Source organism: Pieris rapae, chromosome 3 (assembly GCF_905147795.1).
Source record: "Pieris rapae chromosome 3, ilPieRapa1.1, whole genome shotgun sequence".
NCBI classification, from domain to species: Eukaryota; Metazoa; Arthropoda; class Insecta; order Lepidoptera; family Pieridae; genus Pieris; species Pieris rapae.
The window spans coordinates 2,394,241-2,407,018 of record NC_059511.1 but is presented as its reverse complement, the minus strand read 5'-3'; the positions used below and the strand labels follow the sequence as shown (position 1 = coordinate 2,407,018).

The window sequence follows — 12,778 nt, the reverse complement described above, 5'->3', positions numbered from 1 at the left end:
AGACCATGTGCTGGATCGTTAGATATTGTCATAACATTTGAATAATAATTTTCATCAAAATGGTCCAGAATGTTTCAGTTTATTAAAAAAAGTTTGAAATTTTCAAATTAAAGACGTATAGACAGGACAACGTCTGTCGGATCCGCTAGTATATATATATAAATAAAATGTATATATATATATATATATATAAGATAAAATATATATACATTTTTTACAAAATTAAATACTTCATTATTACTGCTGATATTCTTATAGCATACCAAAATTTAGATAAGTCTAACAGAGAAGATATAGGTAGATTATTAACTAAGCGTGTACTTACACACGGAAATAATGCATCGCATGCCAAACCTAATCGGGTACCTCGCACGGCATTTAAAAAATCCTGATTTTCGTCTTCTTATATTTACATACAAATTACTACAAAATCTTATCAAAACAAACTAGTTACGAGCTCAATAAAATATTGAACATTATATACTATTCATGAAAAATATACTTTAATAAGCACAAAGTAATCATGGCACTCAAATGAGCATTAATAACAAGCCCTGATTATAACCTCAAAGGCTGATTATACTTTACTTTTTGCCCAATGAAATTTAATTTATAAAAAATGTTTGTAATGAAAACATTTGATTAAACTAGTTTTTATAAATATTTATAACCAGTGGCGGTACAACCTTTGTAGTCCTGGCCTCAGATTTATGTATCTGTCATGATCAACTGTCAAATTAGATTGGGTTTGCTCACGATGTTTTCCTTCACCGTTCGAGGGATTAAATACGTACTTGGACAGAAAGTCTATTGGTGCACAGGTGGGAATCGAACCTACGACCTCAAAGATGAGAGTGGCACGCTGACGCCACTTGGCCAACACTGCGGAAATATTTATAACATGTCAGTAGTGTCAGTGTACCTCATAAATTGGTCCTAACAATTCAATATTACGGTTTGGTTGCTTCAACATTAAATTGACGATTATCAGTCCGCGTATGAACTCTTCATTCAATACAATTGATATAAGCTCCAACGCTATACTTTAACGATCTATTATGAGTTTACTGTGTTATTTAAATCTGATTTTTGAAAGACACCTTCTTCTTCTTTCGTCTTGATTTCTCACCCTGCTACTAAACACATCCTAGCTTGCGTTTAGAAGATCTTTAGTACACGTTTAATTGAGTAAGTATTTATATATTACCTGATATATATTAGTAGTATCAAGTAGCATAAAATCAAATACATATATGTAATACTAAAAATATACACAATATCGCTACTGTGAATTCACTCTGTGCACATAAATATTTCGATAATATCGAAGTAATGGAGATCTGAGCAAGAGACTGGTTCTGGTCCTTGGTCGCAAACAACCTACGTTTCTACGTACAAAGAAACCGAGTACTTAGAGCACATTAGCAGTAGGTAGACGCAAACGCTACTAAACAATATTCCATATCGAGCAAACAATACACAAACGTTAACCAGATCGCATATTATGAATCTGATTCATCTGAACCGATTAATCTGTTATCGAGTATCAAACACGAAATCACCTCACACGTGACGTATCAACAGCCAATAGAAATCCATGGCTACAGAATAGGACTGCAGGTCAACGCCTCGCCAGAAATAGCCAAGACTGTGTTTCTGGTGTGCCTCACTCGTCGCACTCCCTTCTAAAATCTCATTAATGCGTCAACAATCAATATCCCCACATGTCGTCCAATTTGAACTTCGTCACAGATTTAACTAGTGCCTTACGTAAGCTTTTCTTTGAAACTTGTACGAGTTATTGATCTTTGATTTGCAGAAGCTCTGGTATAGTAAAAATTAAAAGACACCTGTTTGACAGCAGGTTTTGTGAGTTCTATACTTTTTTATTTCTTATTCAACTACAAAACGTTCTAAATGAACTGCCACTAGAGATGCAGAGCATATTTGCGACTACTGATAAGTTTAACAGTAAGAAAAACCACTTCATAGATAGTTACAAACATACTACCTAACTTTATTCACTTATTTTCTGTTAAGTGTACCTATTGTATCTGCTTTAATAGTTTTTGCATGACAATTAAGTGAGCACTGACAGCGACGGATAAACCATGTCAGGTTTTAGTTCGCTATAAAATGTACTTTTACCTAAATTTTTAAATCAAATACAAATCTTTAAAAAAAAATCTCACTATGGGAGAATCGAACCCGGGTTCACCGGGTTAGGCGAAAGAATTAACTATCCCTTGAGCTGCTCCATAAAAGCCAATTTGATAAGTCGCTAAAAATATATGTAACACTAGCCCAAAAACTAAATTATTCTACATAAACACCTCTTAACCATATAAAATCCTACTAAATCATGATTTTTGTACTTGACACTCGTGGATTTGTAATCCATGTATTTTCTTTTTCTTTTGTATTGCATTGAAATTTAAGATTAAGTTTGTTAATTGTACTGAGTAATCTTGCACCGACTACAACAGTCTTCGTTAACAGCTGTCTTCGCCGTATACTGGCCTGAATTGATCTCTAACAAGCAACTTTGGGAGCGCAGCCGAGAATCCCCTTTCAAGCAGCAGATCAAGCAACGCAATGGAATTAGATAGGCCATAGACTCCAAAGGAATTCTAATCACATTCTCAAGCAGGAATTGGAACCCGCAAGGAAAGCGAAAGCGTGGCCGTCCAAGCAAACCTGGCGCCATACAGTTGCAGACGAGGCAAAGAGAACAAGAGAGACTTGGAGCCATATGAAATACGAGGCTCAAGACTGAACGCGATGGAGACTGACTATGGACGCCCTCTGCCTGGATGGCAGGCGAGTATAGGACATAAAAAGTCAAGTTGATAATTGTATCATTATTTATTGTGTAATTTTATTTCTATTGATTTTCTTATGCGGTTCTTGCAATCGACTCTTATTAACTTTATTAACATCAAACTCCAACTCAAAATAACTTTCATATAGTTAACCAAATACACTTATGAACGTCAACAGAAAGTATGTTAAATTGATTGTAAATTTACATTGACTACCAGTTCGCAAGTCAAGGCCGTAGAGCGGGCAAGAAGCACTGATAAGAAACTCTCTGCCACTCTCTGATATTTGCGTAACCTACTCATTATCATCGCATGTTTTTATACTAATACTTTTGGGACATTCAAAGAAAAAACAACCCTAACTAATTAATTAAAAAAATAAGCGTTAAATACAGAAACTATTTTTATTCGTATAAGTGCTACTAAGGGCACTTAGTAATAAAACTTGGTTTTATTTTGTCTCATGGTTTCAACTTAGCAACTCCCAGTGAGCTTCATTACGGAAACGCAGGTCGCCGACCGCTGACCCATTTAACACAATAAATAGGTGATAACCATCAAACCATTTTCATTTTACAATGTAACATTTACATTCTTTTGTCCTCAACTGGATTTTAAAAGATAATTCAGTCGAGAATTCCCGACATCGAATTCGGTGTCAGTTTTAGCTTGGTAACAATATACTTAGCTTAATATTTCTGTGGTCATAGACATTATTGCTCAGTATGATTAATTAATATAACGAGTGTTTCAAATTTTAATAGTGCCTTTAAGTTATTATGTTTAACTGTATGAGTTGGGGTAGGCAGATACCGAGCCTCCTGCCCATTTTTATATAAAACAGGTGCGCCCCAGTTTTATATAAAAAAGATAGCAAATAAAAATAGTTATATAAATTATAAAGTGTCATAGACAAAGCGGTTTCTGTGATTGGCTAGATTCTTCGCGGGAAATATCGAGGACAATCGTGGGGCTTACAACAGAAGTGTTATTTATATTCTAATTATTAAATAAAATAAGTATTTATTCAACTATATACATTTACAATAAATACAAATATTAATTATGGTAAATATAGAAACTTTTCTGAATACAATATTATAAAACCTAACAAAAGTATGTTTTTATAAATCCAAGTTTTATATTTCCATAGCCACACGTATAGCTACAACATAAAAATGCCTCAATGTCTATAATACATCTAAAACGTGGAAAACGTTAATGCTCAAAAGCCAATATATCAACCTTAATAACAAGGCTTTTTTCCTATAGAACAATCTAGTCTCAAAGAAACCAACAGATTTTCACTAAGTATTTTGGATTTCTCGTTTTCCGATCTAGGTCAGTCTTCGGAAGGTTATCAATAAAAATCTTAAGAATGGGCCTATGAGTCATCGGGTGACACAATTTTTCTAACCAAGTGGCCTTCGGTGATTCAACCAAAGGGGTAATAATTTAACTTTATCTCGACAATCTGTTTCACTAGCACTCTATCAATGTCTCCGAAACCTATATTAGTGAGAGTATTGTGATGCCTTTTGAAAATTACAAAATCCAATCCATTAAAGTTGGGAGCAACACGTGGTACAACTTGTGCCAAATTGGATCGAGCTTTTAACCGATGTTACCAATTTCGCAAGTAAACTTTCTGAAAGCTCTCATTCGATTACAGAGTATCAGGTTTTTGACCAGTTAATTCAAATGCCTCCGAGTTAATCCAGTCAAAAAAGCATTTAAATAAAATCTCATAATTAAGTTTAAAATATTTATCAACTTATTACATCGCGCACGCATTCGGCGACGTAATTAGAAAAAAACGAGGCGCACGTCATATACTCATGCCCTTCAAATTTCATTGGGTTGTAAAGAAAAAGAAACAAAACACGCTCGCAAAGGACCGTCTGTGTTAGTTTTAAATTGCACACAAGGCAGTGTGAAGCTGCTAACAAACATACGCAATTGTTTTATTAGTTCCCTGCACGCCGGCTGGTTTGAATGCGGCACACGGCCGGAACGTCCATATGCCGCAACATGGCTCCCATAGAATTCCGGCATTGTCTGACTTTAAATAACCTCCATTATTCCAGCATTTATTGTAATTGAAACAAAAACCAATCTCGTTTCAAGCTAAAAAACTTTTCATATCCGACTGCTTCACGCAACTAGACATTATAAATCACGTAGCATGGAACTAACGTCGCGTCTAAGGTGAATTACGTACAGGTCCTTATCAGGGCGACGGCCTTTCTTTGCATTTAAGGAAACTAGATTCATAGCTGTGTACATGGTTCAGCTGGCTCATGAATGCGGATCCCCGGACTCTCGAGACATCTGCCGCACAAACGTACTCCCAAGTGCCGAGTATTTCGGAATAAATGAGCTAAACATGTTGAGTAAATATTTGCTCCGATATGAAAGGAAATGCGGTGGCGGTGCTTTTATTACACGTGACACGATTGCCAAGTCATTCAGATATGAATCTGCAATGTAACTTTGCGAGTTACCCGGTACGGGGCGACGCGTCGAAATTAAATATTTCCCGTCAAGCCTAACGCCCAAACTCAATAACCTATCTCAATCCATTTTTGACCTTCTGAGATAGACATCTTAATATTGATAAAAGTGTGCAAAACCAATCGACGGTTTGTAACAGCCACTTGTCGATACAATCCATGGTAGGTCGGATCGGTGTATGGGGATAGACCTTTGTATGAAAACGACAATTCAATTGTGCCAACATCCTATCCTAAGATTTTAACTTACACCAGTTTTTAAAATAATTAAAAAGCTATTTGATATGTTTTGAATATAGACATGTATCCGTCACCAAAAATGGATTGTCTTCGTAGGGTTTGATTGAGATCGATCGACTGTCACGGTCTGATCTCAGATTCTGGATTAATTATTGGGTTCGGGTGTAAATGTAACATAGGTAGGAGAATGTTCTGCTAAGCTTGGTTAAAGCGAGGAACCCGCCCATGCGATTCCTAACCGGTTCATTGTATGCAAACGACAAAGAAAATTTTAGAGTCGAGTTTCGGATTAGACTAGTGTTTACTGTTATTAGCATGCAGCGTTTTGCATTCCATTTGCATAGGGCTAAAGCGCCAGAGAATGATATAATATTTTGGCACAATATTTAACACATTAGAATACTAAATACGGCAAATATATAAATCTGTAAATAAATATTTAAATACCGTTACATGTACCTACTGTTGCAGATACGGTTTTGTTGGGAAAAGAGACACTTTTCTTTAATAAATAATTACATAAATATCACATAATACACATAGAAAAAAAGATAATATTAAAATATTTACAGAGTCACTATTACAGTATTGGAAATCGTCTGTTAATTTGCAATTCATAAATTTTATACGCGCGGACAAAGAATAGGGCGCCCTAAAAAAAGGTGGATAGAAGATAAAGAAGCTTTAGCAGGAACTGAATAGAGAAAGAAAGCAATATGTAGAGATACTTGGTATGTACTAAAGGATGTTGAGATATTAGGATAGAGAGGAAAAAAGTACATTCATATACATCTGGAATGATTGGAAATAAACAAGCATATATTATTAACTATTTCTCGTTACGTAGCAAGAATTATTAATTTCCGTCAGTTTGGTATGAGCGGCTTTTCAGAGAAAGCATGATGCAATGTTGAGATAAACTAGAATTATCGACGTGTAAGACAGAAGGCTGATGATTTGGCTGAAGCATTGTTGGCGGGCATTCAGCCGATACACCAATCAGCACGACCTAGATATTTGTATTGCACCAGCATTAAACTAAATATAACATCTTTCTTGTACTGAAACTCTTTAAGAATTTCTGATTATATTCATACAGAGAAATGGATTCTATACGCTATTCATAGAATTTACAGAACATATACCATGTACCACTAATTGTTAAAATCTTAGCCACTACAACGGGACTTCTTAATATGGGGACTAGCGATATATGAAATTTGTCAACCTATTTCTTATGAAGAAAGTTTACATTAATATTGTACACCAAAAACAACTAATTAATTATATACGAACCCATACATTTATCGCGAAAGTTATAAGCGATGTTATATTATCGAAATTAATTAATTTTATTTACTAAACTAGTAAAATTTCTTTCTTTTTCTTAAATCAGCATACGCTAATTAGAGTAGCGTAAAAGAATTGATTAACTAGAGCTAGATACTTGAAGGTCAATGACCTCGGCTCACGATCATACTGACTAAGCGTTATTGCGCTCATATGACCGCTTTTTAATTGGTTTTAATTTCTAAACAACGATACGCTGTGAATTTACGATGCTAATTAGGCGATGGCCTAATTGCTTTTCCTAGATAATTTGTACACTATATTGATATCAATACTAGCGATTAAGTAAGTGATTAACACTGGCTGTGCGAGCCTCTGATAGGCATCCTTCGGTTTTTATGAACGAACTTAACACTTAAGGAATCGCTACTCAAAAATATACGTTAATTAAGATGCAGAAGACCAATTACCTTGCCTAAGGCAAAGATAATAATAATATGAGATAATGGAGAGTGTCAGCCTTCAAGCCTCCAACTTAGACAGACAAAAATAAGCGCGGAAAGTTCGAAGTCCATTGAAGGAAGAAATATAAAAACTTTAAATTTATTTTTTTACTCACCCTTACATATATTCACACACCCAAAATCACTCTAATTTAATTTCATTTTGTTTATTCTTATTGACTTCTATAGTCCTAATCTTAGCACCAGCCTCACCACAAAGATGTGAGCCGTAAAATTTAATATTGCGAATAGGCAAATAAACTTTATTATTTAAACCCCTACGCACTAAACCATAATTTACATATAAAAATTCAGTCGTTTCTCCTGAAATAGTATGTCTAAAGTATCTCAAAATAACCGGTGATTCAGAAAGCTGCGTTGGTGGCAAAAACAATCCTTGTTTTGCTCTACTTGTAACATTAAACGACCATTGTGCCCGACTTGCCCATTGAGTAACGATTAGTGCGTGACAGTATTACTTCTGTTACATTTCCAAAAGGTTAAAATATTATTTTTTATTTGGGCCACAATTTTTTTTATTTGGGCCTAGTAATCGATGGCAATAACATAATATATCCAAATATAATACATCTTCACCTCGCTCCATAACTCTACGGCTCTCTCTACCTCGTCTGCAACTGTCAGGTTTGCTTGCGGGTTTCAAGCGGCTGCTTGGGAATATGATTGGAATTACTTCGGAATTTAACACTCAATATATTTTTGACATACGGGCGTCATACTTAAAGATAACTCCTGATACTGAACCCCATCTTTAGAACTTGTCCGCCCAAGCGTTGTATTAACATAGTACAAATTATTTACACAAATTTTGTAGGTTGAATGCACTAATCTCAATTTTATTTCATAAAAATACACACACGATCCTTACAGTACGTAACCCAATACGGTAATATCGAAAAGACAGGACCGTACAATTTGATAAAGACATAACCATTGCTACGGACGACCTTATTGCCAATAAGCGATCTATTCCAGGTAATGTTAACACACGTTTTTTTATAAACACACTTTGATATTTTATCAAACCAATCAAATATACAAACTTTTGTACAATTAAACTTCGAGATAACAAGCAAACATTTCTATTGCTATGTACAATTCAAATACCATTACTCAAAAAAATCAACACATTAGGTAAAGGACGTCTGAATCTAAAATGGAAGGAGCTTAGAAAACTGGTTGTCCTATCCTGCTCTAATTTAACGTTTTACTTGGGAAAAGGCAAGACAGCAAATAGGCACATAAATCTTTTTGCATTGCGTATAAAAACACAAGGAAGCTTAGTTCGTTAGAAGGAATTTTTCAATTAAAAAACTTAGAGCCTGTCATTACCATAACTTACGAGTTTGCGGAATTCGTTAAGAACTAGACTTGGAGTCTTATTGAGTGCAAAAACTTTGGGTTCGAGATGGTCATGTCAAACTAATAGTACAAAGTATTTTTTTATTTTTTATGTTAGCTTTTAATGAAACATGTTTTCATAAGAAAAGTCCTTTAGGAATGTTCTATAATATACATACGTTATTCTATTTATTATATACTTATTTTTATAGGCAAGTAGATGTTGCCCAACCAAAAATGTAGATGTTGTTGATGTTGTTGTTGATATGCAAAAAAATTATTTTATTTTATGTTGTAACAATATAAGTGATGAAAAAAATTCATGGACACAATGGAAGGGAAGTAGAACGAAAAAAAAATTTATGAGATGGGGGGCCCTGCTCGCCCTGCTAATATAAAATGTAATTGTTCACTTAGCTTAGCTTAGCTTTAGGAGTTGTTTTACGAAACACAGCCAGTAAATGTATAAAACATATAATAAAAAACTGAAATTTCAATCAAATTGCCAGTGTGTGGGGCGTAGTTTTTTTGTTTTAAATTGTCTCGTCACTGAGACATCATGTTAACACTTAAGCCAACTTAAAACTAATAGGTAATTTTTAACAAACCTAATTAACAAAAAGTATATTGAACATAAGAAAGTGTTGAACAATTACAGTATCTATTAATGCCTATATATGGGATCTTGTAAACTGTTTTATGTTCTAATAACCAAAAATATATTTACATAGCTTTTAAAATTTGAATAGAATTTCCTTACCCGATATTATTTAACTTTGATATGTGTTTAATCGAATTATGTAAATTATGCGATAACACACATAACATATACACGCACACAAAGTAGCGTGCCAATCCTAACAACAATTTTTTACTAAATCAGGTTGATACAAATTCGTAAAACATTTGAACCAAAGTAATAAAAGCTCAACCGCTCGAAATAAAATGGCGGATTCACGAAAGTTCAACACGCAAAGGTAATCTCAAAGCTCGATAGAGATAAAGTCAAGAAACCCCAGTTAAACTTGTAACTACACAACTCGTACACATTTAACAGTTTCAAAGGAAATTAGTGTTTTAGTTGAAAAGTAATATCAAACATTAAATTTTGTTTGTTGTTAACGGTGTTTCTCATACAGGATTCTATTGCTTAAACAGTGTTTTTAAAACCAAAAAGATATCTGACAGCTTTTGGAGATTTATAGTTATTTATGGGCGGCAAGAATCAGATTTTTAAATTTCGCAAACTATTATAAAAATTACGAAACAAAGAATGCACGGCCTACTCAAATATAGTACTTATAAATATTTGTCAGTGCGTACTCAACCGATAATTGTGTCATACATACTTTATTAACTTAATAAATCATTTTGTATATCAAATTAAAGACACAACAGTGAATACAATATTTTTTTGAATTCACGTAGGAGGGTAATTCACAAGCTACAAGTCTAATTTTTGAATATCACCCTTAGAAATCTCAGCCATGACATTTACAAAGAAATTATAATAATACGAAATGAATGTTTATGACGAAACTCACCTGATATTAAGTGACACCGTACCCGATTGATACTCACATTGCCAAAAGGCTCGCAAGTGCGTAAAACTGCGGAAGGCTTCGAGAAACAGAACGTGTACTTAGCGCAGCGTAACATACCGCCGAGTATTAACGTCGCGCTCTCTTTGTGTCACACAAATTAGCCCAACACTCCTTTACGTACGATTCGCGAAAGCGTACTGCCAATCGACAGCGGAGTGTGAAAAGTGTGTACGCACACACTTCTCCTTATAGCGATTTTATAAATTGCAGTACATCTGCTTACGTAATACTTAGCCCATAAGGTAGGTAATAATTCAGATACTGACCTTGTAGAAGCTCATTCGTAAAATAATTGACCTGAAACAAGAATAACAATTATGATATATATCTTCCTAATGCACTACACATATAATATTGCACAAGGATGTTATAATGAATTGGGCGTAAGGAATTTAAATTTCTCGGTTTTCATATAAAAGACAAGACGAGTTATGTATTATACGTACTTTCTTAGTCTTGAAAAATATAGTTACATTGAACAAACAGTCTCAAATTTAAGATAAATATATGTGACAGGAGCAAATAAGCACATCTTAGAACAAAAAGTGGATGGCGCGTATCAAACACTAAAAGCTAAGCTTCTTGTCCATTAAAAAAATAACGAAATCAATCAGGCCACGACTTGGAATTACAGCGGCAGAAGTATTTAATGAAAATGTATTGTGTAAAAAGTGTATTGATAATAAATGCGTTTTGCTTTCGTCATATATTTTTATCGCCGAAAACGAGTCAAGGTTTCAAATATCTTGCAGCCGTCTCTTTTTTATATAACAATGGGCAAACGGGCAGGAGGCTCAAAGATGTTAAGTGATACCGCCGCCTATAGAAACTCACATTGCTAGAGGTGCTTGCAAGAGAGCCGTATAGAAGCGAGCACTAGAAGCGCAATAATTAAAAAATAATTAAACTGTTTCGGTCTCTTTCTAACAAATACTTCAAGGCATGTACTGTGTGAGTGTACGAACTAGTATATGAATATATCACCCTGGTTTAGAATGGATAAAAAAAACGGCGCGTTTCGTTTGTTTATTGGTGAAACGAACCAAATCGCTTTTCGCAAAATTTGTTGCACACATATTGTTCACTCCTGTAATTTAGGGTCACCTGTTAGGGCAAAAGTGTTTTATAAATAAATAAATGATGCATCTCAATGCTTTTAAAATGTTATGCGTCTAAGGATAAATACACTGTGCGCTACATAAAGTGAATAACACATCAGTGCAAGCTATCGAATCAGCCCATTTGCACAGCGCATCTCTGCTTAGACTTATTGAATCCTATATTCCGCGTATGTAAATCCCGTTTACATAATATTACACAAATAACCATGCAAACATGTAGCAATTTTAATTTGACCCCTCAGGTTTATAGCGCTCATCGTAAGGGCAATTAAGGTCACGTACACCTTATAATGCAGAGGGCTCACACGCAATGGTTTATTAACCATGTTTGATTTGTGACTACAATATAGTTCGCATTAACATTGTAATATGAATGAAGCACGGGTAGCATCTAAACCAATAACTAAAACCAAAAAGAAACTTTAACTTCATTGAGAGCATTACGGACATGAAATGAGCTACCGTAGGTTGGAAGATTGTTGTAAAATATTTTAGTTATTAATAGTTATGTTCTTAAGTTTAATATCGATTTTTGTTTAGTTTTTTGTAATTTATTCTTTTTTGTAATGTTTGTTTTGTTTAATAATTGTTTCGATTGATATTTGTATGTGCTCTAAATGAATGTCATGTTTGCCTCTAAGTGCTTGTCACATTGAAAAATTGTATTTTGTGTTTGTTTTTACCAATGTATCAGTGTGCCGAGCGTTGGCGAACTTTATCAATAAAAAAAATAGTAATTAAGTTGTAACCTAACCTAGTTGTAACCTGTAAGTCTTTAGTATATATATATATATATATATATATATACTAATATATATATATATATACTAATATATATATATATATATATATATATTAGGTTTAATAGGTAGTAGTATATAACATTATACTACTACCTATTAAACAGGGCTACATCCCAGGTTAATACTAAAGATTTAGTAAACTAAGATATTAATTTCACCAAACTAAGAGTTCCATGAAACCATTAATTTATAAATGAAAACACGATATTTTTATTATTCTTAAAAATAAATCCTAAGTTTCGGTTAACACAAATATTTATTTTTACGGCAAAAAAGGAATGAATGCCTCACATTTTTATCAAAGGAAGTCTGTATCGTGTCCAAATTGATGGTTAAAGTTGTCTTTTTTGCTATCATTTGACAGTGACCCTTTTAGAGGTTTTCCATCTACGCTTCTTTTGGACTTTAGTTATGACTGTACACTGTTAGCAAAGTGGTATACATTGGCCATGAGGTCGGGGTTTCGATTCATAGCTAAGAATTAATAGATTTATGTTCTTGCATTGTGAGGAAACCCGCG

The 12,778-nt window shown here is 34.0% G+C and overlaps 1 protein-coding gene across 1 annotated transcript in view; it reads right to left on the bottom strand.

The window, feature by feature from the left end:
* Positions 1 to 12,778, bottom strand: part of LOC110991967 (dystroglycan 1) — a 79,604-nt gene that overhangs the window by 57,796 nt on the left and 9,030 nt on the right. Inside the window, exon 2 of the mRNA XM_022257580.2 lies at positions 10,601 to 10,631. The gene's annotated coding sequence lies outside the window, so the exon portion shown is untranslated. The remainder of the gene's footprint in view (positions 1 to 10,600; positions 10,632 to 12,778) is intronic.